At 42.0% G+C, this 23,053-nt stretch overlaps 1 protein-coding gene across 9 annotated transcripts in view; it reads left to right on the forward strand.

Moving 5' to 3' along the window:
- The window catches only part of KLHL29 (kelch like family member 29), a 403,126-nt gene that overhangs the window by 186,455 nt on the left and 193,618 nt on the right, over positions 1-23,053 (forward strand). Inside the window, exon 2 of one of the 9 annotated variants that reach the window (XM_074581956.1) lies at positions 21,561-21,656. The exons of the other annotated variants lie outside the window; for them this stretch is intronic. The gene's annotated coding sequence lies outside the window, so the exon portion shown is untranslated. The remainder of the gene's footprint in view (positions 1-21,560; positions 21,657-23,053) is intronic. 9 annotated transcript variants of the gene reach the window in all.

Below are 23,053 nucleotides of genomic sequence, written 5' to 3' on the forward strand. Positions count from 1 at the left end.
GGAAAGCCAGCAGTTCAGTTGTTTTATTTTTCCTCCGTTACATCTGCAGCAGAACGTGGCTTTTATAGACGTTAGCTTTTCCCCCAACGTTTCCTGCTGATGTGTCTGTTTGTGCCACTGCAGTCTTCAAAACGCTGGTGCCCTGTCGTCATCATTGTGTGTTTATCACCTCTAATCGTCTTTGTTGGTGTTTAGGTAGGGAATTCTTGTGGGTAATGCCGTTTAAGGTGATCGGGTCGGTGTGTACCAGGAGGAGGAGGTATCCATTAAATATTCTTGCCCATCCGCCTTCAGTCTGCTCCGCACGGTGGGTTTCTTGCCTTCTCCCCTTGTTTGCCGGTGCCTGGAAGAGTCGTCTGGAACCAGTGACGTTGCCATTGGTACAGCCCGATGGAGTGCTAAATGAGAGGCAAGTCATGTTAACAGTCTCGCACAACCCTACGTCTCATGAATATTTTAGTTTACTGGCAGAGCTCCTGTTGTGCTCGTACGGTCCGTACTGTGTAGAGCAGCAGTGCTCTGGAATATAATTGGTGAACAGGGAATAAAATGGTGTTTCGTATTTGGAAACGTTCCGTTATTCGTAGAAATAAGCTTCGTAAATTAACGTAATGTTAACAGGAAAATCCAGGGGAATTGGTTTCAGTCAGGTCAGAGTCACAGGGCATCAAGTAGGGTTTGATATGAGATTAAGCTACCTCTACGTTGAACTATCAAATACACATCTAAAATAAATCAAAGAGTCGGAAATATTAAAAATCAGACACAGTTATTATCACCCTGCCTTTTGATGAAGAAAAGACTGCTCAAAAACACACGGGCAGAAGCACCCTCAACAATTTGGTATTGGGAGCTTTCTATTTTTTAAGCTTAACAATGACGCAAGAATTTGTTTTCCGGAGGGTGCAGGGCTGTTTGTTCGGTTTTATTCCTTAATCTTCAGAAAGTGTAGATGAGAGAACGTGAAGTAATAATCAGAGCGCAGAACCCTGATCTAAGTAGATCAGACGCTCCAAAGAGCCTCTCACTGCATTCGACAAATGCCTACAGTATCTGTCAGTACCGTTTTGTATTAAACCGCTGGCTGACGTGGCTGGGACGGGACGTCAGAGAAGGTTACAGGATGCTGGATGATATGCATGAGGCCACCTGTTGTATATGGACAAGATAAGATCTGGCGTGTAAGACAGCTAGAGATATTCAGTTGTTTCCCTGGATTTTATTCTCCTCTTTTTTTTTTTTTTTAATACAGTTATATTCTCATAGAGAAACATTTATATTCTGGTTTTGTCTTAGTTTGTCTCTCCCAAGTGGCTTGTGCATACGTATGTGTCAGAGGAAGCCTATGGTCTTCACTTCTTTTATTTATAGCTTGCTGGGTTAATGTTGTTGCTGTTGATTATTCATAAAGAGTTATTTTATCAAACTGTTTTCATGACAGCTAGGTAAAATTGGGAGAGGGAAAAACCTATATTTAATTATTAATGTGGCCAGTGTGATTTGTAGCGGATGTTGTGGATGTGTTTTCCAGTATATGCAAAAAAACCCCATTTGAGCACTTTTTACTCAGTTTGTGAGCTGCTTTTTCAAAATAGGTCCCTTTTGTGAGTCTCTTACTTCTGGGCTACGTGTGTGAACCCTGGCTGAAGGCTGGCTGCAGAGATGGGCTGCCTAAACAGGATTGAAAATGTCCCCGTTCAGTAAAACACGACCCTTTGAAGAGGCCCCAGCTGCTGCCCGCGCCGTCCGTCACCAGCGTTTGGGTGCAGGTGGTGGGCTCAGGGAGAGCCTTCCTCCAGGAACACGGTCCGCGCTCTCCCTTCCCTTTGCACGCCGTGACCTGATTTTCCGTGATTTCAAGTTTTCCCGCGTAGTAACACTTGGAGAAAAAGAAAAAATAAATAAAGGTTATGCTGTGTATATCCCTCAGACTCCTAACCCAGAGGTAAGGGTCTCTCCTGGCTGACTGATGTCCCTTCAGCCAGGGAAGAATTTTAAAGGGTCTGTGTGGCTCAGATACATCTCCGGCTGACAGCTCTGTTGCAGAGGGTTGTTTTAAATGCGAGTTAACTGTCAACACTGAAGCACACGGCATGAGGAGAAAACTTAAGTAGTACGCTTAAAAGTTTGGCCACGGCGTACTTTGAAGCCTTCGTCTCGCGCGCTCTGGGCCGCGCCGGAGCAGGAGCCAGCCAGCCATGGCCGGGCAAAGCGAACGCCAACGGAGAGGGGAATCTGAAAAGAGGTGCTCCCCTCCTCCCGCTTCTTTCTCTGCTGGGGCATTTGGCGCACGTGGCTTGAAATGAATGAAAAAATTTGGCAACTTGATTGGCAGGTCACCTTTGAGAGGCAGCCAAGTCCTGCAGTGGTTATCGGGCAGATCCTCGCTGGGAAGGCATGCCATCGCCCGCGGCCGCACAATAAACACAGATGCGGCAAAGACAAATAGCGGGCAGAAAGGAGAATTTGAATGGGAAGCAAAAGCAGCTTTTGCATGGACGCGTGACTGGAAAATTTAGTAAACCAAGCAAATTGCTTACCAGAAGCTTAAATAGGATTCCTCTGCTATCCAGCCGGATTCACGACGAGTGAGCGATTTATAAACCAGCACATCCACAAAGAGCAATAGCTTCGCTGAAACCAGCCAGCCAGCGCCTTAGTAATGCACTGAAATCACATCAATAAATAACTTTTTTTTTTTAAATAATACTTTAACGTTCCGGGTTGTTAGCAGCATATTTCTGCGGCCCTGAACTTTGCAAGTGTGTTTTAAAGCAAAATATTTAAACGGCATTTTCTACATTTGTAAAGTACTGACTTGAAAGTTGTGTCAGGTCTTGTGCAGGGGTTGATGAACCTCCGATGCCCGAGGCTGCGCGGAGAATCCAGGTTGGGCTTTGTTTTCAGGTGTTAGTGATTCATTGGTAGTTTCTGGAGAAATAAGGAAACTTGAATTGTGGTCGGGGCGGGTAACAAAGCCTTCCGGTTCACCTTTTAATCCTGGAAAATAAAATAGATTTTCAACTAAGAAAAAAAAAAAACCCAGCAAAAAAGTATTGCGTAAAAGTAATAGAGGGAGGATTACTCTGAACTGGGCAGAGGAGAGCAGTTATCACTCGAAGATAAGCTCTGGGTAAAGGCAGACTTAATTTTAAGGCTTTTTAGGGCAATGGACAAAAGAGTTATTTGGCGTAGATCAAAGGTCTCTTCTCCACTTTAGCTTGTTAATTGTTGTGCTGGATGTTGCTATTTAGGTACCAATTTGGTAACTATTAAGAATTTTTCCAAGGATAATGAAAATGCCCCCATTGAGCCTTGCTGGCCCAATTCCACTCGGTATTGCTGTATTCATGTGTATGGAGATCTCCATGGTGAGGAGAGTCGGGTCTTGCATCCCGTAACCGAAGGACTTCTGAAGGTCTTCTGTAGCTGGAGTAGAAAGTTAGAAGGCGCCAAGATCAGGGAGGGAGGTTTCCCCTCTGCTTATGGGTACGTCTGTACCGTAACCCCTGACAACTTCTTGAGCATTTGCCACCTTCTCAGGTGGGTTGTGCAGCCGCCCTGTGTGAGCTGGGCTATGGAAAGCCTGCGGGGTTAGTCCTGTTTGCTGTGCGGTGCTCTGAGGCCGCAGAGGGCACCGCATCCGCATTTGGTCTGAGAGAACTGATCCCTTCCTCCCTTCTCCATCAGCCTGATTTGTAACGGCCAGGCTGCCACCAGAACCGAGTTAGCTGATTTAAAGGCACTAGAACTGCGGTGGAACCATGTCTTCAGTTTGATGAAGCAAATCATTTGACATTAAATATCGGGGAGGCAATTGGTAGCACCAGCTCTGACTGAAGCGTGGGAATGAGTCAGCTGTTTGGCACGTATTCATTTTTAATCGTTGCTGACATTGTTTCTGGAAAGAAGATGCCTTTTTCTGCCTGCCTTGTTTATTATAAACAATGCACGTGTTACCCTTGTGAAACAAAAGTAATACGTCTGCCAAACAAAGTGTTGAGAAACTGAAGCTTGACAAATGCAGATAAATTCAGAAATTAAGCCTTGATTTTCAACAGTGAGGGCAATTGACCAAGAGGTCAATATACCAAGAGATTTTTGCACTAAATCTCCATCACTGTTGATTTTTATATGAAGATTAGATGTTTCTTTACAAGTTACACTATAGATCAAACAATAATCAATTCAGGGAAGTTCTGTGGCTTCTATTATGCAAGAGGTCAGGTTGGATAATTTCGAAAGGTCCCTTCTGGCCTAAGAAAGAAAGGCCATTAAAAAAATCACGGTGTATATAAAATACAGTTCTCCTCTTGCCTGATGCTAAATAAATTGCAAAAGCATGTTTGAAGAAGTCTGGCAGATTGTTCAGACACGATTAAGGAATCGCAGCTACGCTGGAGACTGGGATACTCCGTATTTTGAGGTTAAGCAAATTAGGTTTGTTTCTGGTACAATAAATACATACTCATAACCCACATGGTTATAATTTATCTCCCTATCTAAGTCTTCGAGAACATAGTTTTAGAAGAGAGATGCAAAGCCCTGCGTCACTTCCCCATGTGTGAATTGCTCTTTTCTCTCCTGTACAGCTGACACTGCAGTGTCTGCTGTAGATCAGTGCGTTGGGAAGCATATACAGTGCAGTTCTGTGGGGTTTCTTTGTTTACTTCTGCTTGGTTTACTCTGGTGTCATCTTTGTTGGTAAAAACAAGGTCAAAGAAATTTGGCCTCCACGTGGAACGTGCTGTGGGGTGGGTAGCGATGCTTTTTACTGCCCTGGAGTGGGGCAGGATTCCCCTCCGCAGCTTCCTGGCCATGGCAGGTTGCCTTCACCCAAAGAGCTGAGCTACTGACTGCCATCTTCATTCAACACCGTTGTGCAATCTGTCAAATATTCAGGACCAAAGCTTTGAAACAGCTTAGACAAAGGCCAGGACCTTGCATTAAAAGTCCAATTTGCCAGGAAAGTAAAAGAGGAGACGCAGAGACAATATGTCGGACCATCCTTGTGATGGTTGGTTGGTGTTGCTGGGGGTATGCACAACAACTTGAGTAGTAGCTCGCTGTAGCCACGACTTCTGTACCACGTCCCAAGAGCGTTGAGCCTGCTGGTCTCCAGCAGGCAACGTTTTGTGGTGCTGCAGATTGCTCAAAGTGTGCAGAGACTGCGAAGGTGCCTGCTCTGGCCCTTGCTGCCCTATGGCATGGAGGCCCTGAAGGTGAGCAGTGGGGTGGAGGACAGCAGTGCTGGCAGAAATCCCTGTGATTTTGGTGTCACTCTATGCTGGAAAGCAATGGCAGCTCCAGCAAAGTACTGCACAGAACAGAACAGGATACAGCCCCAGCACCTCTTAATTATTTTTTTAATATGTGTTCCAGAGTTTAGGCTGCTGATGCACTAGTCTTCTTTTTCACTCTTCCCCCTGTATAACCATGTAGTCACCTATTAGGTTAGGCAATGCAGCGTTCATTTTGTTTTCATTCCGGTTGTCCTTTTGTTCTTGTGCTCCCTCAAGCAAATATTTTCCAGAGGCAATTTTGTGATGCTTAAGAAAATGCAGAAACACCACCTCGAATCTGAGAGTAATGTAGGCTAAGGCTCATGATATGAGTCATATTTGTTCGAGACGAAAGACCTAACACTGGCGTAGTAACAGGCATATGGAATATTAAGGACTGTTATCACCATTAAAGTTAAGACGTCGTGATTATTCCTGCTCGAGCATGAGTCCAGACTGATAATACCAAGCCTGTTATGTTGATTTTGCAGGATTTACTGCTATAGAACAGCCAAGCTGAGTTTCTTTCTCTCTAGTCCTTCAAAAAAAAAAAAAAAATTATTTTTATTTCCGATGTCGATGGTTCATCGTGCAGGGCATATGCGATGGGATGGGGTCCAGGCAGCTCTTATCTATGTATCACATTAGCCAAGCCACAGCACCTCTTTGCATCTCTTTCTCTGCCATCCTCTTCTGGAATTTTTTTGAGCTAGAGACTCTCTCCTGAGGCAGGTGCTCTTTCTTATGTATTCCTGGCATGTCTAGCCCCAGCTGGGATTGTAAGATGCCACTGTAATACAAACAAACAAATAATAATAACTAGAGATAAGAAGAAAAAAGTATCCAGCTTGAAATATGGATCCCAAGGTGCCTGACAGAGAGAAAGCTAAGCAAGTCTTACGCAGAGGTCACTGAAGGAAAATAAATAAGGATGCTCAGCTGTCAGATTTACAGGCTCCGGAGAAAGCTGCAATTAATAACATCTATTAATTAAGAAGTGTGAAGAAAATCTTAAAGCTTAATGCATGGAAAATATATGTATATATCCCAAGAATAAACATTACATTGAGAAAAGGCGATGTTTATATATGCATAGCATAGGCAAGCTCAGAATGACTGGTGTAGCTGAGGAAAGATTTATGACGCTCTGACATGAGGCACTGAACACATTATCGGTGTGTAATACATTAGTCCTTACGCGGTACTTCCAGTGTTTCTAATGGAGTCACAAACTTAAAACGTTTCAGTGGCTCAATATGGGGTGGCTGCATGTGATTTTTTTATCAATGCAACTAAAAAGCCCTGAAGGTAGCTGTGGTGGATCTTGACGCTGTGACTGTTATTTCCAGCACGGACGTTTCGCTTTTTCAGAACCTCCTGATAGCTGTGGGGTTTTTTTCTTTTCCATCAAACACAGATTTCTTGCTACAGGTAAACACTGAAATTGGAACTTTCCCTACATTTCTTATGGGAAGAGGGAAGAGGGGTTTGGTATGACCTAACCTTTGCATTTTTCTTTCAATCAGTCACAATTCCTTTACTTTGCCATCACTGAAAAAGATATTTTATGCAGATCACAGTTCTGTTTATCATCAGGTTGATTGATCCTTATATATTCCTTATATATTATCTGCCAGTGCCTTCCAGTGGTTGGGGATTGGGACTGAAGACCTTTTTAATTAAGTAGATTTGGGTTTTTTTTCATTTATTTCCTCAGCTACATGAATTAAGCTTCTTGGAGTGATTTTCATAGATTCTCTTCTTTAATCCTGAAAGCAGCTTTGTTCTCTCTCGTACCTTAACTTCGGTTAACATATTTGTCGGGAGGAGAAAGAGGAAAATTTCAGACTGAAAACAAGGCTAGGACTCAGCAGACTGAGGAAAGGGTGATGTTTGATCGGTAGGTCTTGTCTTGATATTGTAGCATTGTATGATACAGCTGCTCTCATTAAAGGAAAAGGAGATAGAGAGGTCATACAGATAACGTGTCCATCAGTGTTACCACCACGCAGCACGCTTCATTAGGGTGCATTTCTTACCACTTTCTGTCCCAAAATTACTAGGTTGAAAAATGTGAATTCCAGCTGATTTGCGAGCAAGGGTATCAGCCTTAACTCTGGATTTCTTCTTGCATTTTAAAGGCAGCCTGTAACATTACTCTGAGTGTGCTTTTTTTGTGATGGACTAGTTTTTTGGCTTCTGTTTTGTGTCTGACATTGGTGCCTGAGCCTTCTGCCTCCCAGTCACTCTGCTGTTTGACTCTTCCCTAACATTGCCGTGGTGTTTTCAAGAGTGAATTCTGCTATTACTCCAGGGCGTTTTCAAAGTCCTTCTTGTGGTCAAGTTCAATTCCATTTATTTTTGACATGTGTTTCCTACTTCAGAGAGCACAGTGCTTTGCTTTACATTTCTGTCAAACTTTGTTTCACAAAAACTTTATGAATCTTCTTCATTGTCCCTCTTTCTGCTGCCAAGCACTACAGTCCTTAATTCTTTTTCTGTATACGGCATCACTCCCAGAGTAGGGTGGAGGGTCAGGATGAAACACCTGTACCCCATTGGTATCATGGTGGTGAATAATTGCTTCTGGTTTATTTGTTATGCTAGTTACCAGGTCCCATGGCAGGTGATGAGCGGAGGAAGAGAGCAAGGAAGCCAGCAGAAGAAAAGGAAGTCAGTAGATTTCTGGAAATGGCTTATTTTGCAAGAAAAAGAAAAAAAAAAAATTGGGAATATTATTTAGTATACCGTCTTTCTTCCAAGTGATCTGATTCAGAAGTAAAATTTGCTAAGGTGGAAATAGTGCCAGGAGAAGTGAGATACGATAATAGTTATGAAAAAGGAGGAACTGAAGGACTGTCATTGAATGCGCAGATAGGCAATGACACCTGGGTATAGTAACCTAATGGCTAGGGCCTGGACTGAGAAAATGGGAGTTCTTTTTCTCAAAGCAGCTCTGTGACCTTGAAAAATTTGCTTGACTTCTGGCATTGACACCTCCTCCTGGGAATCATCCGTCTCACCCATTTAGGACATAAGGTCACTGGAGTCGAGCGACCTCCTATAGCACTGGGCCAGTGCCCAGCACAGCTGGACTCCCATTTGGACCCCTAGCCATATTAAAAGCAATAATACTTTAATACTCTGCCAGCCTGGGCAGGAGGATATAGGGAACCGCTGTGTGAAAACTCTGAGCAAAATAACTGCCTTTCTCCCAGCAAACCACCTGGGAGATTTGTTTTGTTTTGCTTTGATAGCTTCTGACACTGTGTCTTATATTGCGACTTGTCAAATTATGTCAAAATTGTGATATGCTGCCGTGTTACAAACCGTATTTATTGCTAATTTCACACTAAAATGTTATTTCATATCGCTTCGTAATCTGGTGCCATATTTACTGATTTCTGTATTCCATCTGGAACTTATCAGCCTTTCCATGATGTCTGCCAGTAGCCCGAAAGTTTCTTTCTTGATCTTCTCTAATACCCAGGGATAACTTCCATCTGGTCCTAGAGATTTGTTGCTTTTAAGTTCCTCTAGATTATTTTCTCTCTGTCTCGCCGGTGCTGAAATCAGCTCGGATTGTGGTTGTGACATGGGCATTTTTCCTCTTTTTCAGAAGGCGTTTAGAATATACTAATTTATTTTTAGCTTTCTGGGGATCCTGCAGTTTTCTTCAATTTTCTCTCCCGTTCCTTCCCATGATTCCAATTCATGTGATTGAAATTCTTTTGTAATTCTCCATTAGGAATTAGTAAAACAGCAAAAGCAACAAATTAATGTCCCTAGCCCATGGGGCTTTTCACAAAGTTAGATGAAATTAAAGCAAAATAATGAGTAGAGAGACAACTGAGTTTTTTATATTCTTTGATTTTCCTTTCATAATTTATGTAGTAAATATTTTCTTCTTTCTTTTTCCTTTTTTCTTTTCTTTTCTTTTTGAGATATGTGACTTGTTATTTGAGTGAATTTACATACCGAATGGATTTTAATGTTGTTTTGCTGCTTAGGGTCATGACATGTATTTATTATTTTTGAAACACAAGTAGTTTTAATTATTTTGGTGCTACTCGTGTAATTCTGGATAGCTGCTAGCAACTGAACTTTTACATTTTTGTTCATGTTATTAATAAAGTATTGTTTTTAATTTTATGAAGGTTTACTGCTGCTCTTCCATGTAAATTGAAACAATAATTTACAGCAGAAATGAAGATTTTGTACTCCAGGAGAGTCCGATTCACATTTATTCCAGGTGATATGCTTGTTCTCCACTTTAATCACCCACTTCTACCAGATCAAAGTTCCCCGTGTAGGTATGTCAGGAGGTTGAATTAGAAAAATGTTTCCATTGCCTAAACATTAATAGTGGTGATAGCATCCACTTTTCTTTTAATTCAGGTTGCCAGAAGAATCTACATCCCTTAACATAAACATTGCTGCCTTTTGATCTAATATTCAGTCCTTTAGTGTCTCCACAACCCCAAGAGATAACATGGTGCCCTGCATCTTCAAAAATACACATTTTAGCATGATGTATCAACTCCATCGCTTGCACCAAGGGGTAGCCCTTGCAGCTAGAGACACCTTTAATCAGTGGAATTAATCGCTCTGGAAATCAGCAGGAGTGCTTGGAGTGGCGAGTTACTCCTCATGAGTGAATGTAGAACTAACATGTCAACTGAATTTTCTCTTGGAAAATGTATTTTCACTATCGATCTGAGACTCCAGCCAACGTCCCCTCTGCAAGGAAGGTGGTGTGAGACCTCAGGAGCTTCTCTGTTGTTGAGTGCCCCATAGTTGTGCCCCTCACATTACTGCTCTGTACATTTGTGGTCTAGAGGCAGGAGACGTGGTCAGCTAAATGTCAATAATTATCTGTACTAGTAATAATTAGAAGTTGTGATTAATGCTATTTGTCACTCACATTTCTGTTTGTCCTTCTGTGGACTCACTGGATGAAGGACGGCAAATTGATCACAGGTTGAACTGTGGCTTTTCATTATTAAAAAAGGGAGGAAAAGGAATTTAAAGTGGAAGATCAGAAGGTTAGATTACGATAGAAACAGACTATTTCAGTTGGAAGGGACCTACGATCATCTCGCCCAACTGCCTGACCACTTCAGGGCTGACCAAAAGCTCAAGCATGTTGTTAAGGGCATTGTCCCAGTGCCCCTCAAACACTGACAGGGTTGGGGCATCGACCACCTCTCCAGGAAGCCTGTTCCAGCGCTTGACCACCCTCTCGATAAAGAAATGCTTCCTGATGTGCAGTCTGAACCTCCCCTGATGCAGCTTTGAACCATTCCCACGTGTCCTGTCACTGGATCCCAGGGAGAAGAGCTCAGTACCTCCCTCTCCACGTCCCCTCCTCAGGAAGCTGGAGAGAGCCATGAGGTCACCTCAGACTCCTTTTCTCCAAACTAGACAAACCCAGAGTCCTCAGCTGCTCCGCAGAGGACACGCCTTCCAGCCCTGTCACCAGCTTTGGTACCCTCTGGACTCATTTAAGGACCTTCACATCCTTCCTAAATTGTGGGGCCCAGAACTGCACACAGTATTCGAGGGTGTTGCATTGCTGTTTCTTCGCTGTGGACGGTTTATGTCTCTTTAGTAAAAATTATCCAATACAGTTTATACCTTAAGCAGAGTCTAAATTAACTTATATTGGCTCAAAGTATCTTATTTCCAAAATCAGTGGTTAATGCCATGTCAGAATATTCACCGTTATTAATTTCGTCTTAAGAATGACGGTGGGATTTCACTTTGTTTTTTCCTTTGGGTCAATATTTTCTAAATCAACTTTGTTTTTATCCAGATTAAATTTCAATGGAGATTATTTATTTTTTTAAACCAGGTTATAAACATGTAAAGATAAGCTACCTTAAGGAAACTGATGAAAGTTTTTCAAGGGAAGCACTGAAAGAAGTCTTTGAGATAGTCAATACACTAATAATCTTATTTTTTCAATAGGTCTTGCTCTTTCTCTCTTTCAGAGAAATAATAGTCTATGCAACCTGGGATTTGACAGAGAATAACAGACGCTGTTACTCTGTTAAATTGCAAAGATATTTCAGTATTCCATTATAAAGCATCAAAAAAGAAATGAAAAAAGTAGATGGTTTATTGGAGCTTATAAAGCTGTAAAAAAGGGGGGGAAAAAAGAGGAAGGAAAGAAAAGCCAAACTAAGCAGAAGTACTTTGGCAAGCGCCTCCTCACCAGTGGTGCTGAAGCCTAAATGTTGTTACGGAGTTGCAGAAGTGCTGGACTTGCTGTTTCTTGGTAGCGCCGTCGGGTCTTTTGTTCCTAACGATTTGTTGCTGCAGAAGATTTGCTTGAAGTGAGCCGAGCTGCGGAAGCTTTGATGAGACGGCTGCTGTTCACTGCCCCGCTTCAGAGAGAGCTTCTGCTGGGAAATCAGCTCTCCGGGTGGTGGCTGAATTCGGACACCAGCCAGGGGTACTCCGTACCTCTCCGGTTTGGTTTCGTTAGCGTCTTCCGCTCATGAATATAAATTTGGAGGGTGGGTCAGCAGCAGGGTTGGGATTGCTTTTGGTGCTACAGTGGAAAACTTTAAATCTTTTCTTTGATTGGGTCGTTTTCAGGCCCGTCCTTTTAGTTCTGCCAGGGCTAACTGCAATCAGAAGGCGCTCTTACTCCCTAAAATTAAAGCACTCATCTCTGAAAATAAGATTTCTAAATTTTCCAAATTTCAACCCAAGTATTGACTCAACAAATTAATAACATTTTTCCTTATTGATCCTGGTAGAACTAACTCCCGTCTTAGTTTCCCAGTTAACAGAGCCTTTTATGCTCGGATGGTGCCTCGTTTTAGAAATTGGTTACCACATCAAATAGAAACGCGCATAAAACATTTTAGCATTTGTGTAAACGTAATCAAGCAGTTATAACATGGAAAGTCTGTGTTCAAATGAAAATATTTGCAAATATGCATCTGAGGAAGAACTTGTATAATCCTAAGCACCGTAAACACTGTAGAAGTAGTCGGTATCCACTAAGAACAGTTTTACATCTATAAATGTTTTTCCTAATATTTGTAGGAACACAAAATGCTTTAGTCTTTAGGATATTTTTGTCTTTTTTGGTGGAGGTTTAAAGTAGAGCTTTTTTTTTTTTTTCCTTGCTGAAAGAAAAGAGGCAAAAAGACCAGGTAGTGTTAATTCTAGTAGTATATCCAGTGCGTTACCCCGCCTTGTAATACTCTGAGTACAAAGACAGTAAAATCCTCTCTCACCACCAGGCACTTTCCAAAGGTACAGCCCTCGTACAAAGTACATTTCCTTATGGTAATCTCCACCACACTAGTATCTTGTATGTGAGGGCTCCGTGGGTGGGTTGTTTTTTTTCTGCTAAGACGCCCTTGTAGGCTTATTTCCTTATTGGCAACATGATTTATGGAGTCCCAACCTGCTACATAGTATGACTTGTAATTAAGGATGCCTCGTGTGAAGTCATCTGCATAAAGCACCATGGTAACCGAAAGACATGTAAGTATTTTAAGGTCAGTGTAAAAAGATACAAACTATTAACTGGTAATTCCAAACTTGCATTTGGCATCCTCTGTAATCTCATGCTGTAGTGAGAAATCTGGCTTTATGGCCAAGGAGATGCTATCGTCTTTGACTCTTAGGGTCTATCTCAATTTGGTGGAAGGAGATCCTCATAGCTTAAACATATTATACAGCTGAACAAAGCCAATCTGCATGAGCCCAGCAATGCATGAGAAAGTGCTATCGCAGTGTTAATTTCCTGCTATTACAGGAATTTCCAGTGTTAAATTCCTATATTAAGAATAATTAAAAATAATCATGTTAACAAATGCATCTGCTTGTACACCACACATTTCCACCAGCTCCAGGATGAAGGAGTCTAATGCAAGTTCACTCCGGGTTATTTCTTTTCCCTGTGAATAGGTAGGTTTTTGCTCGCAGAAGGAGCAGCACTTAAACAAACACCTTTCTGCCCTTACACCCTCTACTGCGTTTTATTTCGCAAAAATGCAGTGTGCCCGTAAATGTTAGGAACAAAAATGCCCCTCAAGCTTTAGGTTTCTGCCGGAATCTCAGTGATTAGCATGGCTGCGCTGGAATTTGCCTGGCCTTTTTGCAAAAGCGCTTGCATAGGTAAGATAGGATCTAGTGAACCTCTGGGAAGGGTATACGCTTGTTTGGCTTCATCTTATATAATGCAAAACAAACAAGAAGATAAAGAAGGTATCCTGTGTTTGCGAGAGCAGTATTGGGCAGACGGTGTTTACTGCAAATGCACAGAGAACTTTTGCCTTGCATATTTATTTAGCAATAATACGCCTTCACTTCAGCGCTGCTGGAAAGTTAAAGGTCACCCTGCGTGGATTTAGTGCTGCGGGAGTGAGATTTGAATACGCATTTGTAGTCCTCATCCGTTTGGGAGTCTTCTCAGAACCTCGAGACCTCCTTATATGCGTGGAGTTAAAAGTTTGAGGTAGCCCTGGGGGATATTTCTACTAATTCATCAGTAAGGTTCGATTTGCTGGCAATAGCTGGAAGGTGATGCCTCCCCAGCAGTGGACGTCAGGTGATCCTCACCGTCCTCCTAGCAGTGCAAGGTGCATTTCTTGTGCATTTTCTAGCGTAAACAGATAGCAACAAATACTATCACAAGAAATCCAAGCGCAAGGAGAGAAAAAAAAAAAAAAGGAGCAAACCAAATAAACTCCCCAAACCATCTCCCACTCTCCCAGTGAAAGAAGATGTACTGGTGTGCACACATCTTTTGCTTGAGATGTACAACCCGCCTGTACCAAACGTGAGTCACTGCTTAATGCTCTACTGGGAGCTGCTCCGATAGGTACAGCCTGGTTAGTCAATATTTGGGATGGGTGAGGGTGGGTTGAAAACTCTTCAGGCTTTCTATCTATGTTGTTATTTTCATTGTGGTCTGTTCAGACTAAGATCAAAAAAACCCTCTAGCTGTAGGAATACAATCCCAGCCCAGCTGAAGTGACTTGGTAGAAGTCAGAATTTCATCCCACGTCTTTGGGTAAGATCGGAGACCCCTGAAAGTGGGAGTTACTGCAGTGGGGTAACGCCTCAGCTTCTCGGCTATATAAAATACATCTGTTCATAGTCTTATTAGAGGTACACTTATGAAAAAGTTATGTGACTTTAAAAGGGTTCCTGAAGAGCACTTTTTACAGTAACAACACTATCATCCACTGTAGTGAATGAAAACTGAGATTATGTTGGGCAAAAACCAGTAATTCAGCAAATCACTTAATTCTTTGAATGGGAACATTTTTCTTCCAACTTTAGGCTACAAAGAATTCTTTTACATGAATTCTGTAAGCTGCAGCAAAATGACTTCAAACAATGGGAGAAATGTTCGTCTTTATACCATCAGCTTTGGATGATTCACTTTTCAGGGAATGTGAAAAGTAGTGAGTCGGCTGCCATTGTCTGCTTCACCTGTCTTATTTTCTTTCTTGTTTGTTATTGTTCTCACCCAGATAATCCTACTGCTTGATCGATGTCCTCATACACGCTTTGTTTTTTTGCACCTACTTAGAATACTTAAAAGTCACGGTGGCACATGAAGAATAAAACCGGAGTTAATTTGATTACAGTGTTTTTAAGATGTAGCAATTAAATGCAATCATTTTTAAATAATATCATTTGATAAACATTGTGCAAACATAATGTAAGCTGCAGATAACTACTGCAAATTTATAGTAAACAACTTTATTGTATATTTTGACAAACTTTCTGGAAGCTTGAAATATTAATTTAGATTTTTAGAGAATTCGTTGCTCATAGCAAGAAGAAAAGAGAACCTTATGTATATTTAAAGAGTGCACATTTAGGACTATAGATTGAGTGCTTTCAGAAATTTTTAGAGTAACTGCTTTAGGTTTCTTAAGCAGGGCATAAAATTCCGGTTTTGGGATGGCCTTAGTCTGCTTACCATTTTGAAATGTCTTCAGTGTACCTTGCCTGGAAAAGAAATGGGAAATTGTTCATTGCCAGCCGTAAACAGCCATCTCAATGAGAGACACGTAAACTTAAATGTGCTCTCCGAAGCTGGTAAGGCATCTTTGTTACCCTTGTTGAAATTCAGTAGTGAGGTCTGGCCCCCGAGTAGATGGAGAAAGTCACAAGAACCGTGTGGAGCTGGGAGAACTTGAGCAAAATGAGGAAGTAGCTTCTGAATTAAGGAAGGCATATTTTACTTATCTGGCTTATTTGTTTTGGTTACTTCGGACTGATTTTTGCTAACCATCATTCTCCAAAGGGAAAGACAATAATCCGTTCCCTTCAGCGACAAGAAGATCCTTTGTTAGCGATGCTCTTCTTCACAATTTTTCAAGCCGTGTGTGCGTGTATAAATAAAAAATTAAGAGCCCTGTAAGATAACGAGCTTGCAAATATAGAGACTGCAGGTAAGCGAACTTTTTTAAATGAAGGATTTTTTAAATGAATTATTTAGGCGACACCGGAGCCTCCTAATTGAGTGTTCCACTGGCTTTCTCTTGAGGCTGGTTTAGTTCCCTTGGGAATTTCAAGCCGCTTTGGGTCTGAGCAGTGCTGTGCCCCCCTGATCACAGTGGGCAGCACCACCGTGATGCGGTGAGGTGTTTTTTGTCAGCTCAGCTACAGTAACGGCCTGTGTGCCGCCTTATAACCTGCCTCACTTCTAAAGAAAAACACGTTAACTTAAGTCTCAAATGTACACATGTGGCTTAAGCTCATTTTGCTTCTCCAGAGGGGCACACTAAGAGAAAACACATGATATGTTACTCCAGCTTGGTTATTACTTGTTATTTTACAGTAACTCAATTGCTTGTGGTCATCTGTGTATAACCTTAGTCCCGTGTAGAAGAATTCAATGTAATTTCAAAAAACTCCATTAAATTCTCATTTCAGTTTGGCCTTTGTAGAGCTGGTTATGGTTCTGGTTTGCTTCTATTTTGTGTCAGCCCAAAGGTCTTCCCCTTTCAGTTTTACTGTATGCCTGTGCTGTCAGTTGGGTAAGAAACCAGAGGATTGATGCGGAAAAATTAAACTGGAATGACAAGTACTGGTTAATGTATACCAAGCATAACTCAAGTTGTTATATGTGTAAAAAAATCCTTGCTGATGGAAGTTGAGCGCCATAAAATCCACATTACATGGAATGTAAGATATGTTAACCAAAATCTTAAGGCACAATCTAAAAAAAAAAAAATTACGACAGCCTACAGCTATCAAAGAGAAGTATGCTTACATTTCATGTCACTGGCTCTTTAATGCCTCTTCAGCTTAACCCACGTCCTATCCTTGCTCATCCTCAAGCAGGGAAGTAAACAGATGTCCCCCTGCATGATGGGCAGTAGTAGAAGTCTCCTAGCAAGGGACTATTTTTACTTGACATGCTTTTTTGGGGGGTGAGTTTACAGTGATAGATGCGGAATTTAGAGAACATGAAACCTGTGCTGAATAACAGGTAAAATGGAGTAATAATAATAGATGGTTTGTATCACCTTTATGTTAGAGGGCGTTTGAAGGCAGCATCTCTGTATTTTGGTTGCTTTATTTTCCCCTCAGATCCACAGTGGCTTTGTCCTGTCGGTGCCTTGGCTGCAAACATAGTCTGTAAAGGCAAAAGCCAGAAGGGATCTTGGGGTTCGGTTTGTTTTCCATCATATACAACAAGTCTAAATTTTGACTTGGGTAGATCACTTCCGCAGTATAAGTGAAAAATCAGATTTCTCTTCCCCTTGTTGTTTCTCTGGTTTTCTTGCAATGGGTCATTGAAAAAAAGCCTGAAGGGAGATTCTGGAAAGCATTTTTCTTCCTCCTGTCTTATTTTGTACTTTTGAACTACTTCAGCGATTTCTCTCTTTTTGCTGGACAACTCCTTGGAGAAATTAAAGAATTATTTATTTATGATTATTAGTTTCCTTTCAGCATTTTAAAAAATGTCTTCAATGTTTGAAGCACCCCAGCAGGCATCACAAGCAAAATCTGTAGCAAAGAAAACAACAATAAAGCAAAAACAATGACAAATTCCATCCAAACAGGAGAAGGGAGGAGAGTTCTTCAGCAGCAGTGATTAACCAAGCTTCAACATGCTTGAGGTGCCTGTGGAAACTACCTGACAAATTGATGGGGTTTATGGTATGCCCTGAAGATGAATAGCTCTGAGCTCTTTGAGTTGCGACTGAGAAGGAGACTGGTTAGCTCACAAGCCTATGCGAAAGACATTTCTTTTCATAACCTCCTCCTAGTAATAACAAAAATTAGCGTTAATCATGTTTATTACACCTTTCTGCTGGAAAGTTTCTTGTGAAAGGGGAAGACGGAAGGGCGCTCCTCTGAAAATGCAGGATATGCTCCCATTTCAGGCAAGTTTCTACTGGGCAGCTTGTCCTCTTGGAAACCAGTTGGAGAAATCTTGTCCCATCCTGCAAGTTCATCCGTTCTGGGCTGTTGGGGTATTTATAGGAAAATATCCGCTCCTCCAACTCAGCCTTCCTGCCGCAGGTAGTCTGTGGAGACACATCACAGGGAATAGTCTCTTCAAACTACATGAAACGTGACGCTAGCTGTTGCCAGCCTCCTGAATTCACTCCATTCCTGTCTCCTAATTAAATCTCGTAGCATTTTCCCTTGCGTGTGAATGAAGTGGGGTTATGCCTAATCATGAGAGACTTTCAAGCAGAAGGTTTGCCTTCTGGGCGCTCACTGCAGTTAGCGCTTCATGATCTGTTTGGCTGGTGGCAGTTGATTTTAGCTGCCTGATTGCAATGGGGATTGTAATGGGTTGCATGGAATGAAGTTGAAACTCAGGGCAACAAAGGACAGCCTATTCCACAGGCTTAGCCAAAAGACAAGGTTAGATTTTGGTCATCAGAGCAGAGGCTGAACTGCAGCTTCCTAGAGACCTTGGGCTCACTAAAGACTAGAGGTGTTAACAGAGCCTACTGGCAGAGGACCCTGGACTTCTGCACCCTTCAGTAGCCACTGAAGACAGGATACAAGGGATAAAAAATCTGTAATTAATACTCTCTCAAAACATCCAGAACCTGATGTGTGGCCATCACATATCAAGAAAGCGGTGCTCCTCTAAATCCTCGCCTTCATTTCATCAGTTTTTTCTCCTTCCAAGATCCAGCATCCCCAAGAGGACTGCAGCTCCGCTTGGCAGTTGTGGAGGACACATAGAGGAGCCACTCAATCTAGTGCCAAAGGCAAGCATCCATTTCATAACAGACCTTTCATTTTCTACGGACCGTCTGAACTGTCAGAGGAGCGGGATTCTCTCTTCGTAGCAAAAGAAGCTCCCACTTCAGCTCCTGTCCTTCAGGGGTCATCCCAGAAATCCTCACTGTTTCTGATCTTCCCATCTTTAAAGCAAAAGAAAATAATTTTTCAAATCTTTCTGTTCTATTTCCTTTGAATATCCCCTTCAGATATTGCAGAATAATCGTATATTTTTGGAGATAAGGTTGCTCCATTGAGAAGGCTGTGAGTGATGGCTTCCTCATGTTTCTTTAAGGTCTTGATCTTGCATTTTTGAAGTTAAATTGCCAGAAAGGACCTTCCCTCGAGAGCACATGTAACTCCTCTGCTGGATTTTTTTCCCTTATGCATCTAAAAAGGTCTGCATATTCTTTAGAAACCTGTGGGTTTTGTGGTCACAGAACATCAGTTACCCTAATTAAAAGAAGATTTCTGTAATGTCTTTTTATTTTAAACTATGCAAAAAATCTGCGGTGAGATGACCTAGCAGGAAAAGCCCTGAGGAATAATCCTAAATATGCCTGTTGTGCCAGCCTGTAGCCATGTCACATCCAAGCTGAGGTTCCTGCGGCATTTAAGAGTATTAAACCATTTAAAGAGATTTGCTTTCTTGGTCATGGACCTGCATTTATTTATACACAAACGGATCTAAAAGTGTTCTAAAGGACAAGATTTTTTCCCCCCCATAAGATGTACAACTAGAAAGGTTCTTTCTGCTCTTTGAATCTAAACTCTTGAAATTGCATGGAATCACGCCATTTGAAGTAGATTCATGAACGTATGAAGCACTACCGAAAGACCAGGCGGAGTTTTGATCCCTGTCGCTGTTTTAAGGAAGGCCTTTCAGAATTTCGTTTTTCTGCCGGTGTGTTCACTGACAGGTCACGGCCATTTATTACTGAGCAAACCTCGTATTGTGTTTACCCCCTATATTAACAGAGAGCAATTATACATCTCTCCTATCGGCTTCCTGGCCGCGTGCTCCATACAAGATCCACCTTCCGTGGTGCCAGATTGAACCATGAACTTATCTCTGATGGAGAACACAGTTTGCAGCTTTTAAATCAAGATTATACCTGTTACAAAACACTGTTATTTCAGACCTGGTGAGCTCACCAGGAGGATATTAAATAGATGATCTAATCTGTTTGTTTCTCTTCCTCCTGTCGGCATCCTCTCAGTTTTGTTGTTAATCTGAGTTATGAAAATTGGACCTGAAAGGAGACCACAGCATGCAAGCTACAGCATGTCAAGAAGAAGGTAAGAAAAATGCTCAGAATATCCTGGCTAGAGATTTCTCTGGATGAAGACAGAAGGAGAAAAATAGGCTTGCGCCACTTCGAGGATGCTCTTCTTTGGATTACTACATGGCTAAAAGGTGAAGAAACGACTGTGACTGAGAGCAATTCGGTCCCAAACACAGAAACAGGGAGGATGCACTTTTGAAATCACTGAGATATTTTTCCTTCCCTATTCCTATTCCTTTCAGTGCAAAAACCAAGCAGACCCATGGCATGGCCAGTGCCAAGATCTAGAGTAGAGAGGGGGAGTCTGCCCAGCGGGGGAACTGTCTCAAGGCCAAAAGAGGGGGGTGTGCACAGTGCTGGTACCGTGCATGACTACAAACACAGTCCCACCTGGTTTTTCGGTAGCTGAATCAGTCCTTGAAATGACTACTCTAGGTTTATTATTTAAAGTGGATCCAAAAATACGGCAATTAAGCCCAAGTCAGCACAAGGTGAAAGGCCTTTGAACGCATAGCCAATACCATGGCAAGCACGAGAGCCTGATATCGCTGATACGTAGATTTAAGGCATATCTGTTCCCATTTCTGATAAAATGGGACCCTGCAGTGTTGGTCCAGACTAGTTTAGTTTAATAAGATATGAGCCACTGGGCTTTGGCATTTTCCTTGCAGGTTGTTCCACCGTTTTATAACAGTCGGTCGAGAGAATTTGATTAAACAGCCCTCCTCTTCCCTTTCAGTTAAGATGCAGGGACACAAGGCCACCCTGCTGCTGTTCATCTCTAGGACTTCACAAGGTACATCCTTGATCCACAGCTCAGAGGCTGATAGGTGCTACAAGAAGAAAATGCGATACGATACATAGGGAGGGTGTCTGTGTCTATATTCAGAAAGATAGTCTTATGAACATAAGACCTGACAGCCATTGCTTTTATTCCATCTGTTTCAGTTCCCCACCCAAACACGCGTACTTCTACCAAAGAGATAAAATCTTAAATTACTCGTACGGTCTGCAGTCGAGCTACCAACAGAACATACAGATATATATTTCGCCTGAGCCAAGGCCTACTGTTCCTACCCAGCTCAGTTTCTCTCCATCGTTTCAATTAGACAGATGAGTAAGAATTGTGAGTTTTGGCCCGAGACTGCTTCAGCAGTTACGTGTCTCGCTTTATTTTACTGCACAGCAGTTTGCCAGATATACCATATTGGAGACGCGTTGATCTTTGTCGCTTCCAAAACTGACACTTCCTTTTCCAGTCCTGCCTTTTAAACTATTTCAGTTGGACAACACCGAGCTTTCGAAAAATGCTGGTATTTCTCCCCCCACTTTTGAAATTATTTTAATTCAAGGGCTTAGTCAACACTTAAATCTTACTGATCCAACCACTCCAGTTCAGATTGTGATTTTTATTTTATTAGAAAACATAGTGATGCTGGTATGAATCCATATTACGAACGCAGATACACCCTTGGCTAATGTTGTGATAGAATGGCATGCCAAAACCTCTTTTTCTACCCATCATCTATATTTTTAAGCTGTTTCTAGTTTGTGTGTTAATGTTCTGGCTTTCTCTTAGTTGCAGAATTAGTACTGGTCATATTGGTACGGCTTATGCCAGTACAACCCTCTAGTATAGGCAGGGCCATAATCTGTTGTAAAGCCATTATGAAAGGTCAGGAAAAGGTGGTCTGAAGGACTTTATTACAGAGTTGTAGGACTAAGTAGCATGTGCTGTTCACGGGAATTTTAGGCAATAAGGCACTCCGTCTCCTTCCCAAGTTGGCCAGAACTGAGGATGCTTTGACTCCTTGCCACGGTGGATTTTTAATTTCCTTTTACAGTTCAGGTGGGTCTGGCAGAGGGTGGGATGCGAGGAGGAGAGCGTGTGAGCGTGTCTTTCTGTAAATCGTGGCTTGAGAGTAATAAAGCAGCTGCTGTTGGTCTTTTGCCTTGTTACCTCTGTGCACGGTTGTATTTATCTCTGCTTTGGAACATGGGGCATTTGCATGTGTATGTGCCTTTTTCTTGTAAAAACAAAATAAGGACAGCCTAATTTCATTTTTTTTCATTGAGAAGAATTCCCTTTTTATAGCCATTCTTTCTTTCTAATGTAGGCCATTGCGTTTATTTATGGTTGTTTTATTTGGGGGTGGGTGGAATCAATAAATGCCATCGGTTTGTGCGTCCACTGGGATGTGCACGTGAAGCTGTGTCTCCTTCTGTGTAGCTCTTGTTAAAATACAAAACCGTATTTATTTTCAGTATGAGCAGAGCCAGAGAGAGAAGTTTATCCCAGTGCATTATCTTGAACGCTGCATTACCTAAAGGCTGATGATATAGAAATAATTGAAAGTAAGTACTGCAAAATTGTTGAGATAAATTTTGACATAAAAATGTAGGTTGGTTCATAAAAAGTTGCAGTGACAATAGGTTATAGTGACAGCTTTTCAACAACTGTATAAGCCTCCAGATGGAAGGGAATTTGGCTTAATGAATTATAGGCAGTCAGTGTAACACAAGCTCCTTTTATAGGAGCAGATCAGAAAAAAGAATAAACTTATTCATACTGGCATGTGTTAAATAACATCATTGTTAAAAACATGGAGTTGAAAAGAGACTGAGAAATGTGGGGCTTAAAAAAAATAATCCGCTGTTAGTATCTCAGGACCTTTGGTCTCCCAAGCAGGACACTGGGCTGCTGTTGTTTCGGCATTATCTGATAACGAACATTGTCATCAGCCAACTGTGGAGGCTCACAGCCTTCTGGTGATGAGGTGACCCCACTGCAGGACCTTCTTCTTTGTGCCTTTGCTCTAAACTCATCAGGGATGGGACAAAAACCTCATGTTCTGGTTTTAATTTGCTGCCTGTCCTGGTGCAGTCTGCTAAGGACGTTGGTTGCGATGCCTGTTCATGCCTTCACGGTCTCTCCCTGCGCCTTTGCCCTGGATGTGGAGCAGCCTTTGCTGGTGAAGGTTGGTACTTACACCTAGGGACAGATAGTCAGGGCTCCTGGGAGCGGTTTTTTTCCAAGCTGTGCCACAGACAGGCTGCATGACCTTGGCAAATTACTTAATATCTGCTTTCCCATCCAGAAAATGATGATGATACTTACCTGCCTCCCAGGAGAGGCATTTGGACTTCATTAAGGATTAGGACATGCTTTTAGTTTAGTTAGTTGTGTTGAAATGTGCTTGGTAAGCAAAAGTTATTGTTAAATAATGAATGAGGAGAAATGCTGTC

Source organism: Larus michahellis, chromosome 3 (assembly GCF_964199755.1).
Source record: "Larus michahellis chromosome 3, bLarMic1.1, whole genome shotgun sequence".
NCBI lineage: Eukaryota > Metazoa > Chordata > Aves > Charadriiformes > Laridae > Larus > Larus michahellis.